The following is a 17869-nucleotide window of genomic DNA, read 5'->3' on the forward strand; positions in this document are numbered from 1 at the left end:
CATTCTGCTTCTGGACTAAGAGGAGAAGTACTTGGTCTTCAGAGCCAGTTTACTCTTGGACTTCAGAATCTTCACTACTCAGCTTCTTGACTTTCAGAGCTTCTGATCCTTCAGAGCTTCTGATCCTTCAGAGCGTCTGATCCTTCAGAGCTTCTGATCCTTCAGAGCTTCTAGTGAGCTGAATCCATATCAGAGCTTTATAATCTTCAGATCTTCTGAAGCTTGATCTACTGTTCAGATTGAACATAGTACGTGCGAAAGCGATGCAGAGGTTACTCTTTTAGCAAAGTGCTTCTGAATTATGTGAAATGAGACCAGAGTCTTGGCCTGTCATTAGAACACTCAGAAAACAATGTTAGAGTACCATAATTGTTCATACATAATAATTAACATGTAATCATCAAAACATAGAGTTGTACTACATGATCACAACTTGATCTTACAATCTCCCCCCCTTTTCGATGATGACAAAACCAAGTATTTTGATGAACAATTCTTAAACAATAAACTGAATTCACTCAGAGTTTAGAGATTAGTGATAAACTTATCCTGAGGTGAATGGTTTATGTTGCTCATTCTGAATCCAAGTCACAACTTGATTCTGAGCTTAGCTCCCCCTGAATCTATGACTTAATGAAAATATTAGTAATATCTAGATTCTGAGCTAAATAATAAGAGAGTTCAGAGTAAGAATGTATGACATAGATAAAATGAAATAATCAGAGCGCATAAGTATTCAGAGTCATGAGCAGAGTAAAGGTATCAGAGTCAACTAATATCACTTCAGAGGAAGTGAAAATGTATTCCTTGTATTTGCCCAGTGACACATCTATGGTCATAAAGGTGGAACTCTTAAATTCTCCAAAAGAAAAAGAAATCACACTAACACAGCTTACACTTCAAAAACTGGGTTATACTCCCCCTTTTTGTCATAAGCAAAAAGCACGGGGTGTGAAAAACTTAGCCTGAAGTACATAGTACTCCCCCTTAGGAAAGGTCTAAGTGTAAAAAAAAATAAGAAATTAAAGAAAACGTTTTTAATTAATGCATATGCAGAAGATTAAATGAAAGAGTTGAACATTTACCACCGGTCAAGGAGTTAAAGGTAAACATCTGTTACCAATAAACAATCCTCGAGAAACTGCTTCAGCATTAACTTCTGTAGACTGAACTTAGCTTATAAATAGCGGTTAAACCATATCAGTCTTCACATCTCGTTTTCACTTGAACTTAAAATTGCAATGGCATCCTTCATAGCATGCATCGAGCAGTTGAGGAAGAAGGCCTTTGATGAAGATCTCTTCATCAATGTACGCCATCCAGAGGAACCGAGCGTCTATAGTCTGACAAACCGGCTATTATGCATGAGCCTGAGTCCAGAAATGGACAACATCCTCAGAGGCTTCCTCAGATTCGTGGAGGAAATGCAAGTTTGCTTCCAGAAGGAGCTGGAGCTTTATGAGGAAATCAGAGCAACAGAGGCGACTCTGGAGACGATGGTGGAGGGTCCTGAGAGGCAGGAGCTGCGCCAAAGCTTAGTCCTCTTAGAGAATAGGTAGCATCGTTTGGAGCATGAGAAAGCAGCGATGCGTAGTCAATGTAGAGTTTTGAGGAAAAATCCTCCCTTTTAAGTGTATTAATGCATTGTATGAAGTTTCTTATTAATAAATAAAAGTTTGTTTGTTGATTAATGTGTATGAGTGAAAATTAAGTAATAATAAACAAGAATTATGCAAGCATATAAAAACAAACGATAATTGAACAGTAGAACCAGAGTTAAACATGAAAAACATAGTAGAAAAACGGAATAAATAGAGTTCCTGAAGTCTAAGGTTTAGGTGTCCTCCTCAGAAGTTCTGTGCACATCTCTTTCAGACTCTGAAGAAGAACTTCATGAGAATCAAGTCTTTGTTCAATGAGATTGATTCTTGATTCTGACTGAGGTTGAGGAGACGTTTCAGCTTGAGCAGAGTGAGGAACTTGAGCAGATGTGGAGGCAACATCAGTAAATGGAATGATTCCAAGTGCTTGATTTCTTAGTGCCTCAGCTTCAGCTTGTAATTTAGCTGCTTGTTCCAGATCTTGCAGCCTTGTAGCTTCACGTTGTTCTGCTTCAATCCTTGCAGCTTCTTCTTGTTCTTTCTTCTTTCTGGCTTCTTCAATAGCAGTATAGAGCTGTTCTCTCATCAGCTGTTCATTCAAAGCTTCTCTTCTTCTGAGTCGTTGACTGACAGCTTCAACACACTTATTCTTTTCAGCATTTAGAAACCCCACCATCACTAGAACTTGGTCAACCATCCAAGAACACAAATGATCCAAGTCCTCAACAACCATGTCTGGATTCTTACTAAGGTCAGTGCGACCATGCACATTGCGAACCCTTAAAGATGCTTCATGATTAAATGAGTTGATGCAATCAAGGAGGGTGTTTGGTCCAGAGTAGGTGTAGGGAACAAGAGAGAGGTTTGGTTCAGGTGATGAAGAGTGATTGCTACTAGCAACCTCAGAGGGAAAACCAATCTGCAGAGTCTGATGTGCAGATGTATTGGTCTCAGGGTTTTGATGAGAGGTTTCAGTCTCAGGGTTTGGTGATTTTTCTGGGGAATGGTTTGAGACTGACTCATCATTCTCTAGAAGAGGAGAATGAGGAGGAGGAGGTGGAGGAGGCATAGAAGCCAGAGGGACCGCTTAGATCGGGGAGTCCGGAGCAACCAGAGGTTATGGTCTGGGTCCAGAGTAGCGGTTTGGACTTGGAACATTTAGAAAATGTTCAGGAATTTCTGAAACTCTTTCTTTGACAAGTTGAAAGAATTGGCGAGAAGCTTCAGATTTATTGGAAGGAGAAGAAAAAAGAACATTGGTACGAAAAGAAACAGTGGAAGCAGGAGAGAAAACTTCTCTTTCAGAGGGTTCCTCATTTGAGTGATCAGAGGGTTGAGGCTCAGAGTTGGATTTTTCAGGGTTTGGTATCTCTTGAGCTTGTGTCTCAGAAATTATTGGTTCAGAGGTTTGTGGATCGTATGGAAGAATAATGGGTGAGGTGGAATCAGAGGGTTTGCCAGCTTGAAGCAATTTCCAGAGGGGTTCTTCCTCAATGGAAGGTTGGAAGAATGATGTGACACCCGGGGCCGACGAGGGCGGGGAGTGATCGCCGGTGCAGTGAGGCACGGACAAGGAGCGGCTCCTGGCAGGCTTCTAGGCGGAGGGGCACATGAATGAACCGATCTCGCACCCGAACAAGAGGTATTCCGAGACTGTATAGGTATGGGACTATACTGTTGAGGAGGGCATAAATGATTTGATTGGTACTACTCATAACAACAAGTTGCAACTTCTTTTCGGGAGCCCAACTGATAAGAACTCCATGGTTAAGTGTGCTTGCCTTGGAGCAATATCGTGATGGGTGACCTCCTGGGAATTTTCCCGGGAAGTGCGCGAGTGAGGACAAAGCGCACTGAAAAGACTCTTGTTATTACCGTGAGGCCAGTCGTCAGATCGGGATGTTACAAATGAGGCCCTAGGAGGTGAAGGGTGAGAGGTTGGTTGATTAACTGGGGTAGGTTCAGGGTTGGTTTCATCATTAATTGCATCAAGCAAATTTAAGTCATCATCTGAAAGAAAAATAAACTTACTTGAAGCTCTAGCTTCAGATCTTGTGATTTTGGTAGAAGGTGCAGTTCTAGCAGGCTCCTGAGTTGGTTGCAGATGAGTGACTTGAGTTGCAATCCTGACCTTCTTGGCCTTCTTCTGAGGCGGTGGTTCATCATCATCGTCATCACCATCAAAGTGATCCTTCTCCTCAGATGCTTCAACTTGCTTTCTCTTAGTCTTCCTCTTCCTGGGAGACTCAAAGTCTGGAGGATCTTGAAGATTTCTGAAGAATTCATCCATATCAATCTCAAGGCCTTGCTGCTTCAGTTCATCAAGATAGATCCTGATTGTCTCTGGGTCATCAGCCTTGGACCAGAGAGGGTAGTCCTTCAGATGGATTCTTCTTCTTGGTCTTGCATCAGCAATTTTAACTTCAACCTTTGTTTCTATCAAGCCCATTTTCTTCATGGATGTAGGAGTGAAGACATCTCCAACAATTGTTGTCAAGTCTTCAGTGCATCCTAATTTTTGCAGAGCCTTTATTAGTTTGCTCTCAATGAAGAAATCAGAAAGCAATCTGCCAAAAGGTATGTATTTGATTGCAGACTTGGGTGAAGCAGTAGTTCTTGACTTCTTGATGCACTCCTTCAGATAGGAGAAGAGAAAGTAGGGCAGGCAGACTTTGCGATGCTCTTTGATGAAGAAAAGCAACACCTTCTGGGTGAAGTTGATGTAATCTGGAGAGCTTCCCTTCGGCCTTTGATTTATGCAGTTTAGCAGAATCTTGTGCCAGATTCTCATATCAGGATGAAGATCCTTGGTCTTGCAGTCACTTTTCCCTGGCTTCCATGTAGAGTAAAGAGCCATGCTAAAATCTTTGCAGTTTAGCAGAATCTTGTGCCAGATTCTCATATCTGTAGCCATTGCTTGTCTCTGCACCTAGAAGCCTTACAAACGACTTCTTAGAAATGATGATCCTCTTTCCCAGAACAAACGACACCACTTGATGCTCATTGCAGTCAGCGTGCTTCCAGAATTCCTTCACGAGTTTATCATAAACTGGACCATGGAGTCTTTGGAAATACCCTTCCCAGCCTTGAGCTTGAACTTCAGGACGAAGATCGACCCCATTATCAGCAATGTTATCGAGGTCAAATCTCCATTCAGCAAGAACTTGGAGATCTTCTGGAGGGAAAACGCATGTAACTGCACATCTTCTCTGAGATAGGGGAACAACATCTTCAGCATCTTGGACTTGTGCTTGAGTACCCTCTATCGATCTAGGACGCAGAAGAGGACCTACTTGCCCTGTTTGAAGACCCACAACCATTCTAGGAAATACTCTTCCATCGGCGGAATCAGACCTTTCACCGGAGTCAGCTCTTTCAGATCTCGTCGTTGTTGAAGGTAGGAGGTTTGGGTAGAAGAGAGATGAGTGAAAGCGAGAGAGAATCGAAGAGGATGAGGGTTTTGCAAACAGAAGAGAGAAGCAAAAGACGTGAATGATGGAAAACGTGTGTGCGTAGTGGTTTTAAAAAGTAACCGTTGTTGATTGTAAAAGCAAAAGTAAAATCAACGGTTAAAAATTAAGAACATCATTATGAACGGTTAATACACAGATCACACGGTGGAGAAAAAGCACATCAACACTCATTACAACAGATTGTCAGCACGGGCACAAGGAACGATGTATCAAAGTAAACTAACACACGCTTACTGTCTCGTCTCAGAGTAAGCACCAATGAGTACTCATCTTCTGACTAAGTTACATTCTGAACTAGACATCTTCTGATGAGGAAGCATCATAGTCAGAGGTTCTGATCCATCTTCATACTGGACAAAAGTCCATATTCAGATTTTTCAGTATAAATTTAAATCTATCCTCTGCTAAGGGCTTTGTAAAGATATCTTCCCATTGATGGTCAGTATCAATAAACTTCAGAAGAAGTACGCCCTTCTGAACATAATCTCTAATAAAGTGATACTTTACCTCTATGTGTTTTGCCCTTGAGTGTAAGATTGGATTCTTACTGAGTGAGATTGCAGCAGTGTTATCACTATAAATTGGAATGTTGCTCTCAAGGATTTGATAATCCTCTAACTGATGTTTCATCCAGAGCATCTGAGTGCTGCAAATAGCTGCTGAGATATATTCTGCCTCTGTAGTGGATAATGCAATAGTAGATTGCCTCTTGCTTGCTCATGAGACTAAGTTACTTCCCATAAATTGACAATTTCCAGAAGTACTCTTTCTTTCAGTTCTATCTCCAGCATAATCAGTATCACAATAACCTGAAAGCTTATACTCTGATGTTTTCTTATACATCAAGCCAAGGTTAGTGGTACCTTTCAGATATCTGAGAATTCTCTTAACAGCGGTTAAGTGAGTTTCTCTAGGATCTGATTGGAATCGAGCACATAAGTGTACACTAAACAGAATATCTGGCCTAGATGCAGTTAAGTATAGAAGTGAACATATCATTCCACGATAGAGCTTCTGACATACTTTTCCACTGGCATCTTCTTTTTCCAGAATGCATGTAGGATGCATAGGAGTCTTAGCAATTATTGATTCAGTCATATTGAACTTCTTCAGAAGTTCCTTTGTGTATTTTCTCTGATGGATGTAAGTAGCTTCTGGTTTTTTATCAACTTGTATTCCCAGAAAGTACTTGAGTTCTCCCATCATACTCATTTCAAATTCAGCCTGCATCATCTCAGAAAATTCTTTGCAAAGAGATGGATTAGCAGATCCAAATATAATATCATCAACATAAATTTGCACAATTAAGATATCATCTTTGTAAGTTTTGCAAAAGAGAGTTGTATCTACTTTACCCCTTACAAACTCATTTTCCAGAAGGAATGAGCTAAGTCTATCATACCATGCTCTGGGAGCTTACTTAAGACCATAGAGAGATTTCTTCAATTTGAAAACATGGTCAGGGTTCTTCTCATCTTCAAAACCAGGAGGTTGGTGCACATACACTTCCTCTAAGATGTATCCATTCAGGAAGGCACTCTTAACATCCATCTGATGAAGAATTATGTTGTGATTTACTGAGAATGAGATCAGCAGTCTGATAGCTTCCAATCTTGCTGCTGGAGCAAATGTTTCAGTATAATCTATTCCTTCTTGCTGACTATAGCCTTGAGCAACTAGCCTTGCTTTGTTTCTGACTACATCTCCTTTTTCATTCAGCTTGTTTCTGAACACCCATTTGGTTCCAATGATGTGAGCACCTTGAGGTTTCTTGACAAGGTTCCAAACATCATTCTTGGGGAATTGATTCAATTCTCTTCCATTGCCAGAATCCAGTCTTTGTCTTGAAGAGCTTCATCAATTGATTTTGGTTCAATTAAGGATATCAATCCCTTCAGACTAAGTAAGGTCTCTTCAGAGGGTCTGAATGCTGATCTGGTTCTGACTGGTTCATCTTTGTTTCCCAGAATCAACTCCTTAGGGTGAGAGGCAACAATTCTGCTCTTCCTTTGAGGCTGTGAATCAGAGGGACCAACTTCTTCTGGAAAGTCTTCCTCTAGCTCAGCTTCCTCTGGAGCTTTGCCTTTGTCAGAAACATTAATACTCATATCTGCAAACTTTTCAACTAGCTTTGACTAATCCGAGTCAAGCTTATCATCAAATCTAACATGAATAGATTCTTCAATAGTTTTACCATCGGTATTGTAGATTCTAAAGCCTTTAGAACTTTCAGAGTAACCAAGTAATAAACATTTAGAAGATTTAGAATCAAACTTATGTAATTTATCCTTAGTATTCAGAGCATAGCAAACACAACCAAAAGGATGAAAGTAAGAAATGTTGGGTTTTACTTTCTTCCACAATTCATAAGGAGTCTTATTCAGAATTGGTCTGATAGAGATTCTATTCTGAATGTAACATGCTGTGTTTACTGCCTCAGAAGTGCTTTGCCATGTCAGTTTCTTGAAGCATGGTTCTAACCATCTCTTGAAGAGTTATATTCTTCCTCTCAACAACCCCATTCTGTTGAGGAGTTCTAGGACAAGAGAAATCATGTGCAATCCCATAGGAATCAAACAGACTCTCAAACTTGTCATTCTCAAACTCTCCACCATGATTACTTCTGACACGCATAATTCTGCAAGCCTTCTCATTTTGCACTTGGGCAATAAAGGTAGAGAACACAGAATGAGACTCATCCGTGCGGGATAGAAATTTTACCCATGTCCAGCGGCTATAGTCATCAACAATGACCATCCCATATCTTTTACCACCTATAGACTCAGTTTTCACTGGTCCAAAAATGTCGATATGCAGAAGTTCCAATGACCTTGAGGTGGAAACAACATTCATTGCCTTGAAAGAGACTTTTGTAAATTTGCCTTTCTGCATGCTTCACAAAGAGCATCTGAAGAAAACTTCAGAGTGGGTAGGCCCCTGACAAGGTCAAGCTTACTCAGCTGAGAAATCTTTCTCATACTGGCATGCCCTAACCGTCTATGCCATACCCATTTCTCTTCATTAACAGACAGAAGGAACTTTACTTTCTGAGTCTCCAACTCAGATAGTCTGATCTTATAAGTATTGTTCCTCCTCTTGTTGTTAAACAGAACAGAGTCATCGATCTGACTTACAGTCCTGCAAGACTTTTGATTGAAGATTATATCATAACCCTTGTCAGCTAATTGACTTATAGACAATAAGTTATGATTTAAGCCATCTACCAACAGAACATTATCAATGCATGGACTATTATCAACACCAATAGTACCATAACCAACAATTTTACCCTTTTCATTGCCTCAAAAGCCAACTTCGCCTCCAGGCTTAAGTTTTAGCTCTTGGAACATACGCCTTTCTCCCGTCATGTGACGCGAGCATCCACTGTCCAGATACCATGATTGGTGTTTCAGTGGAGCGATCAAGGATATCTCCAACATAGATAATCTTATCCTTAGGTACCCATTTTCTGGGTCCTTTCTTGTTAGTTACCCCAGAGGTTCTGATGACCTTGGGTTTCTCAACATGATAATATAAAGGGATTTGAGCATGATATTTAAGCATAGAAGAAGTTCCCTTTTTACGAGAGGGTTTAGCAACTTTAGCAGGCAATGATTCAGACAAAATAGTACCAGAGGGTACAAAATGTTCATGCAGAGGTTTAGCCTTAGGCATAGGAGGCTCATTTCTACTAGGTCCAGAATAGCCAATGCAACACATTCCATTTCTGCTTACGCCATAGATCATTGAAGCCATCAAGCTTCAATCTACGCTTTTAGCTAGGAATCTTTGAAATGATTTTTCATATTTAGATTCATTCTTTATATCAGAGGCACCACAAGCAACAACTTCTTCTAACTTAATAATCTGGTTTTTGAGCACAGAGTTAGAGTTAACTAAAGCATGATTATTTTCTTTCAGCTTAGAAATAATTTTCTCATGTTCAGTAGAAGTTTTAGAAACAACAGAGAAATACTTTTTCAACATTTTATGCTTAGTCAAGAGAGAGTTATGTTTATCCATGATATCAGACAAAGCACATTTAAGTTCAGTGGTTGAGAAAGAAGCGAATACCTCATTTTCACCATCAGAGTCTGGATCTTCCTCTGATGCTGATTCAGAGTTAGTTGCTTCTTTTGACTCTGCTTCTTTGTTCTTGACAATAGCCATGAGTCCTTCAACAACTTCTCCATCAGAGTCAACATCCTCTGACTCTGATTCATCAAAAGTCACCATGAGGCCTTTCTTAGCTTTGAAATGCTTCTTTGGCTTCTTGTCCTTTTTCAGCTTAGGACAATCACTCTTGTAGTGCCCTGATTCTTTGCATTCAAAGCATGTGACTTCCTTTGATGAAGACTTCTTCTTACCAGAAGGAGATTCATTCTTTCCTTTATTCTTTCCAGAGCCTTTGTACTTGCTCTGCCTGTGCTTCCAGATGCGGTTCAGCCTTCTTGATATCAGAGTCAGCTCATCCTCATCAGAATCTTCAGAGGCTTCTTCAGATTCTTCTTCTTCTGCTTGGAGAGCTTTAGCCTTTTCAGATTTGGATTTCAAGGCTATACACTTCTTCTTCTGATCCTGATGTTCAGCCGCTTCAGTTCATGACACTTCAGTATGGTTATGAGTTCTTCCAGACTCATCTGATCAACATCTCTTGTGAGCTCCAAGGAAGTTATCAGAGGCATCCAGCTTTTAGGAAGGCCTCTAAGAATCCTCATGACATGATCAGCAGTTGTGTAACTCTTGTTGAGAGGTCTAATTCCAACAATGAGTAACTGAAATCTGGAGAACATGTCCTCAATGGACTCACTGGATTCCATTTGGAAGGATTCATATTTTCTGATCAAAGCCAACGCCTTTGACTCCTTCACCTTCTTGTTTCCTTCATGAGTCATCTTCAAGGAATCAAAGATACCCTTAGCATACTCACGATCTGTGATTTTTTGATATTCTTCATAAGATATAGCACTTAGAAGAATAGTTCTAGCTTTATGATGCAGTGAGTAAAGCTTCTTTTGTTCTGCAGACATCTCTGATCTGGAGATCTTCTTGCCATCAACATCAACTGGACGCTCGTAGCCATCCACTATAATATCCCAGAGATCTGCGTCAAAGCCCAGAAAAAAGCTTTCAATCTTGTCTTTCGAGTACTCAAATCTTTGTCCATCAAACATAGGAGGCTTTGCACTGTAGACATCTTTTTGCGTTTCAATGGTGGCAGCCATTTTAGTTTTTCACACCGGCCCGGATCACTGAACACTGTTAGGTGTGGTAATCAGAACTTGCGCTCTGATACCAATTGAAGGTATGAAAAACGATAGAAAGGGGGGTTAAAATAGCGTTTTAAACTAAAAACTTGACCCACTTGAGATTTAAATAAGTCTCTTCAACCGCCAAGGATAAAAGTGCTAAGATAAGAGTTAAGGAAAGAACACAAATGATTTTATCCTGGTTCACTTTATAAATCCCTCAAGCTAATCTAGTCCACCCGTTAAGGTGATTTCTTCCTTCTTAGAATGAAGGCAATCCACTAATCAGAGTTTGTTACAACTGCACTTGCTACCTGCAAAGTGACTAACAATACACTAACTTAGCTATCACTAAGATTCACTCTCTTAGTCTTCTCTAGGATCCGATCAACCTTGATCTCCTAAAGGTAATTCAAACAACTATTTGAAGGTTGTGGGTTTACAAAGAAATGCTTCTTAGAAAGCTAATAGTAAACACACTTAGTTCTATTTGAAGAAAGATTGCTAAGAGAATATTTGAATATTGCTTGCGCATGAACAAGTTTCTTAGGCGGCATCTTTCAATCTTTAGCCTCTTTATATACTCCAAGGATTAGGGTTTGGACGTTGCATGGAGATGCTACCGTTGGAGGGCCGAGCGGGATTTCCAGGTTCTGCTGTGGCTGAATCAGTTAGGTAAGGTCGTCAGGAATGGTACAATTGCTTTTGTACTTTGGATAGCAACATGACCTTTATCCTTGTTGATTTCTGATCAGAGTGATGCTTCATCTTGGAACTTGTGAAGCTTGATGATCAGAGTCAGAGGGAAGCTTGATCCTCTAACCTTTGTACCTTCTGCTTCTGGACTCAGAGGAGAAGTACTTGGTCTTCAGAGCCAGCTTACTCTTGGACTTCAGAATCTTCACTACTCAGCTTCTTGACTTTCAGAGCTTCTGATACTTCAGAGCTTCTGATCCTTCAGAGTGTCTGATCCTTCAGAGCGTCTGATCCTTCAGAGCTTCTGATCCTTCAGAGCTTCTAGTGAGCTGAATCCATATCAGAGCTTTATAATCTTCAGATCTTCTGAAGCTTGATCTACTGTTCAGATTGAACATAGTACGTGCGAAAGCGATGCAGAGGTTACTCTTTTAGCAAAGTGCTTCTGAATTATGTGAAATGAGACCAGAGTCTTGGCCTGTCATTAGAACACTCAAAAAACAACGTTAGAGTACCATAATTGTTCATACATAATAATTAACATGTAATCATCAAAACATAGAGTTGTACTACATGATCACAACTTGATCTTACAGAAGATGCTCCGAACCGAGAAGAAGATGCGACGACTGACTTCTTCTTTGGATCTACGAGCCTCGAGGTGGAAGGAATGTCCGCTGGGCCGATGAAGGCTTGAGGGGTCTGTCCGTGAGGTGCGCCAAGGGTAGAGGGATCCTCCACGGGATCCTCTTCCTCCTCAGAAGATGGAGGTGGTGAAGGTGGCGACACACCGGTGCCTGGCCCACTGCTCACTGATGGTGGTAGGTTGAAGCTCAATGTCATCCGTCGTAGTACTCCCTTAGTCAAGTGTCCATGCTCATCTGCTTTCTCATCAATGACTCTCTCCGTGTATTGTGCTCGGTGACCGGCGGGGTCGATCACCCAAGCAGTGGGGTCGATCCTATCAAGCATCTCGTATCGACTCTGCCCTGGGTGGCGGACCGTCTCGAACCAGATGTCCAGACTCATATGGCAGTTTGCGAGGGTCAACTCACAGAATAAAGTATATTACAAACAACAGGTACAAGATAGAGGGGATAGATACATAGGTTCGATAAGGCTTATCATAAGCATATAATTATCATGTCATCATGTTACAGTCAACAATATTTATCAGATATCAAAGGTTTAAATACTCTGGAGGTCCCTGAAATAGTTTCCCGTACAAAAATAAGTCCCTGGAATTTTTTTTTCCGATTCCGAATCCCTGGAATTTTTTTTTAATCAGAATAGGTCTCTACTCGTGTTTCCAGCTTATGTGGCTTAATTTTTGCTGAGTCAAATATTCCACGTGGCTTTTATATTTTTTTAAAATACACATGGATTAAAAAAATAAAATTAAACATTTAAATTTAGAATTAAAATCTTATTAATCTAATTAACACTAAATCTAAGGGTTTAATTTTAAATTTAAATGTTTAAATTTAAATTTTAAATCTAATTAAGGATTTAGGTTAATTAGATTAAGGGTTTAATTTTAAATTTAAATTTAAATTTTATATTTTTAATCCATGTGTATTTAAAAAATATATAAGCCACATGTAATCAATGACTCAGCAAAAATCAAGCCACATAAGCTGGAAACACGAGTATGGACCTATTCTGATTAAAAAAAATTCCAAGGATCCGGAATCGGAAAAAAAAATTTCAGGGACTTATTTCCGTACGTGGAACAATTTCAGGGACCTCTAGAGTATTTAAGCCAATATCAAACCATCAATATAGTTAGGTGCATGGTATGAAGTGCAATGTCATGCTAAAAATATGCTCCGAAAAATATGGGCTGGGCACCATCGAGTCAGTCCTAACACTGGCCTTGTGTTTAACCATTTCTGCTCGGGTGTCGCTTACTATCCCTGACATAGTCGGATCAGTCCTAACCCTCCTGGTTTAACCATTTCTTCCCGCTATGCCGAAGAAACACTTTTGGTGGTCTTCTTATGTGAAAACCTGATCTTATGACCGTTTACAGCTTCACCGAAGCCCGACATCCCATCGCATTTGACCTCAAAATGTGTGCATGGTGCAATATGATTAGCCAAACAACGTATCGTCCTCACAACACAGAGTGTCTAGTTAAAAGTATTGTCTCAAAGAAACACCCGAAGGTATATGTTGGTTCATCGACAAAAGCTTCAAAAGCTAGAGTGCTAACCGCACTCAGTGATTTTTCCAGTCACTCCGGCTCATCCTTTGGATACCCAAACAAACTGCTCAATGAGAAAAAAAAGGTTTTATTTGCGCTCAAGTTTCCCTTAACACTCGGATCGTCGACTTTTCCCGTTTTCCAAAATCATTTGCAACTCCTAAGTCCTTTTCAAAAGGTTCTCATTATTACTTAAAACGTTCCCTTTTGAGTCAGTTCATTATGGAATTGATTGATAAAATCAAGGTTTCATTTATCTTTTTAATTGATTCTGGTGTAACACATTCATTTGTTTCAAAGGATTGCGTGACAAGACTGAAACTGCCTATTACTGCTTTATGTGACACGCGGGGCCGACGAGGGCAGGGAGTGATCGCCGGTGCAGTTAGGCACGGACAAGGAGCGGCTCCTAGCATGCTTCTACGCGAAGGGTCACATGAATGAATCGATCTCGCACCCGAACAAGAGGTATTCTGAGACTGTATAGGGTTCAGACTATACAGTTGAGGAGGGCATAAAATATTTGATTGGTACTACTCATAACAACAAGATGCATCTTCTTTTCAAGAGCCCAACTCATAAAAACTCCAAGGTTAAGTGTGCTTGCCTTGGAGCAATATTATGATGGGTGACCTCATGGGAAGTTTTCCTGGGAAGTGCGTGAGTGAGGACAAAGCGCACTGAAAAGACTCGTGTTGTCACCATGAGGCCAGTCGTCAGATCGGGATGTTACAGTTCGTATCTACATGCAAGTCTTGTCTAGAAGTGTAACCGGCTTCATCAACGAAGAAGTTTTTATTAGACCGAAGAAGTTTTTCATGAACGATTTTAAGCTTTTTTTCATATCCTTCTACTTGCAAACCAAATTATGAGTGTTGATCATAAGATCTTCATAAGCATATCTAAGTTAATAATAAGGAATTACCTCTCAATTCTCATTCTTCATCTTCTGATTCCTCTTCAGAACATTCTGAACTAGCCATCAGACATAGGTTGGCTTCTTCAGAATGCTCATTCTCTTCTAAAGACTCTTCATCAAGATCATAGGATGTAGACATCAATGCCTTTTTATTTCTGAAGAACTTCTTGGATTGATTTTTCCAAGCTTGTGGTACTCAAAGCAACAACCTGATCTTTACCATAACTCTCCTCTTTGCTCTATTTACTTGAAAAGGGGTTTTTTGAAATTTAATTTCTTTCTACTTATATATTTCTCGTACCGTTTGGGAAACATGAAAAGTGTAAGGTCTACATGAGTTCTTCCTCGAGAAGAACATATAGTGTAATATGTTTTAATGACAAAATAATAAAGACAAGGCAACGCAAAGAAGACTAGAACAAAGCAATTAAGACTATGATAAAACTACAAAGATTCGTGATGAAGAAAAGATCAACATGAAAACCAAGACAAGATGATGAAGACCACAACAAGGCAATGCAGGTCAAGACGAAGCTCCTTAAGAAGATCAAGCATGAAGAATGACGAAGAAAAGCTCAAAAAAGAAGTGTTAGAAACTTGAAGAGAAAGGTCAAGCATCAAATATCCACTATATGCCTAGAAAAACAAGGATGTTGAATAAAGAAAAATGATGCAAAGGAATGTCTATAAGACTATACAAATTTAACAAAGCATGCATTATGATCTGGCATCGTCCATACATTCGTGGAATTTAGCAGTTCAAGCACACAGGTCCAATTCAACATGGGCTAAGACCTTGCATCGTCTCTGCAAATGTTCGATCTCTCTAGTCCAGAAAGTCAAGGCTCAAAATTTGGATCTTCTAAAGTTCAACGTCCTACTAAAATCTTTGTCTATTTCTACTCCTGTGCAAAATGTTTATATATCTAAATGAGAATCAAAGTCATGAAAACTGAAGCAATCAGAAGAGAAATGAGTCTCATGAAGAACCAACTATATTGAGCAACTAGAAGCAAGCAACCAAAGTCAAACACTATGCTTGTTCATACGTGACTAGTTGAGCCTGACATTAAGTACAAATCAAGGCACAAAGCTGTCACATCCACAGAAGCTAAGAAGAGCGCCTACAAGCAGAAAACATAAATGTCTTATAAAGTACAAGCTTCAACAGTCAAGAGGCTACTCAAATTCAAACTAAGCCTGAACATTGTAAGCTGGACTCAAGCAAATAAGCATATCCTACAACTATCATGGACGATGAAGATTTTCTAAAAAGTGTTTTTCAAAAGTATTCGTCCTTGTGACACAAATAAGAATATTTGGTATTGATTATTTGTGATCAGAATGACTAGTTTCAACTCTCTAATGTTCACTGCATACACATAGTAAGTCTTACACGTTAACGGTCATATTTTCTAGACTTAGTATAAATAACATATGTAGTTGAAAGAGAGAAGGTAGTTGAAATAGGTTGAAGGTAGTTTGACAGAGTTGATTATTGGGAGAGAATGTTAATTCGCTAAGATGTAATCCCAATGTGATGAGCAATATTTTAACCCACTTTTCATAACCTTAATTTGCCATTGATGATGGTTCTTTATGCTTAATTGACTTTGTTTGGAATGGATTTATATTATGAGGTCTAATCAATTTTATTATTATTTTTAGGTTATATTTGGCAGCAAGGGCATTTTGGGAATTGCGGAATGAAGATTGAATTTGTGCTGAAGTGAAGATTGTATTTTATATTATATTAGGATTTAATTTCGGAATAAATTATCTTTAGGATTCAAACTTATTTAAGTTTGTTATTTTAGGATCTTATCTTTGGGATTTTATCTTTTATGATTTGATTTTTATTAGGATTTGATCTCAGCTCTATTTAAGGATTTGTGCTGAGACAACAATTTACATTCTACTCTATGATTTTAATGCAATTTCATTTTTTCAGTTATATTAGAGTTCTGCTAGGGTTTATGCTTTTAATCTCTATTATCTTCTCCAATAATATTGTTGATTTCGCCCAGTCCATGGAAGGCTAACTTCCTTGGATCGAATTCCTTTGCAACGTATATCGCGCTCTTGAGGTATAGTCCTTAATATAGAATCCGTTGTTAATTAATCTTCTTCATCTCTACTTCTGATTTAGGTTTTCTTAATTATGTAATTTAGAATTAAAAGATGATGCATGTTCGCTTAGTTCATGTTAGGTCGTAAACGATTCTTAATCCCTTAGTTTAGGAATTTGTGAATTAGTTATCGCTTAGTTAATTAATTCTCACGAACTAGGAAATTAATAAGAAAGAATTGTGTTGAGTATTTTGTCTTGATGAAGTTTTTCTAAGTGTTGACTGCATTTTGTCTAAGTTGATTGATGTGTTTCATGGTGTGACAAACAACATTGTCTCTGTTTGATGTGCAATCTCTTGTCCTAAGCATCTGGTAGGACATTATGATTCGGGTTGCTGGGAGATGTTTACATGTTTCATGTAGAGTTTAATTGTGAAGATTCGTCGGTAATGTCACACGTTTGGTAAGCTGAACGTATCTTCTGTGATTAGAAGAATTAACTCTTGTAGACCAAGTTAATATGTCGAGTTTGTCTTGGTGTGTTATTTTTGGAGAAGATCTCTTTGAAGATTTACTTGCACTTTGCTACATGGACTCTTTAATGCTTAGCCCATTGAAGACACCGACGGTGGAACATCTACTTAACGTGTTCAAGGAACCCTAGCTACTGTAAGAGAGAGAAATATCAGTTGTGTTGTGTTTGAGGGTTTTCTTTGTGAGTTAAGTGTGTGAGTTTTGTAATCAACTCATGTCCTTTCATTGATCATAAAAGCACTTAGTTGTTGTGTTTCGTTGAGAGTGTTTCTCTACAACCATATTGTATCTTGAGATTCAATCACTGTGGCAGTGATTGTGAGAGAAAGTGAGAGGGGTCTCATACTTAGGGGGAGTTCTAAGTAATAATTCATTGGTAGAAATAGGTAGAAATGTTGTGAACAGTGGTTGTTTAATTAAGACATTTGTGTACTTCATTCTCTATAATAGTGGATTATCTTTCTCAGGCTGAAGTCCTCCGGACGTAGGTGACGTTGCACTGAACTGGGTTATCATCTCTTGTGTTATTTACTTTGTAGTCGTTATTGTAACGCCCCGATTTCTCGAGTGTCACACAGTAACCAAGATCACAATTTTCGCAAAGGATTTTCATCGGTTTAATTAAAATCTTGAATTAGCGACAAACCATTTATTACGAAAACTCTTTAAACTTAAGCGTTCACAAAAATCACGCGTAAATAAAAATCATAAACCTCGATTAATCGTTCGAAACATAAATGTGAAACCATAAGTTTAAACCGAATGTAAGGCTACATCAGAATTTCCACTTATTCAAAAACTGAAAAACAAATAAAAGTACTCAGTGCCCAAATCGAAACTCTCTCCCCGGCAATAGTAAAATAGCTCTCAACCCATCCCCTAGACATCGAAACTCTCTCCCTAGCAATAATAAAATAGCTCTCAACCCATCCCCTAGACTTCTTCTTCTTCTTCTTCTTCTTCTTCTTCTTCTTCTTCTTCAGTGCCCAAATCGAAACTCTCTCCCCAGCAATAATAAAATAGCTCTCAACCCATCCCCTAGATATCGAAAATCTCTCCCCAGCAATAATAAAATAGCTCTCAACCAATCCCCTAGACTTCTTCTTCGAAACTCTCTCCCC

Source organism: Lotus japonicus, chromosome 6 (assembly GCF_012489685.1).
Source record: "Lotus japonicus ecotype B-129 chromosome 6, LjGifu_v1.2".
Lineage (NCBI taxonomy): Eukaryota > Viridiplantae > Streptophyta > Magnoliopsida > Fabales > Fabaceae > Lotus > Lotus japonicus.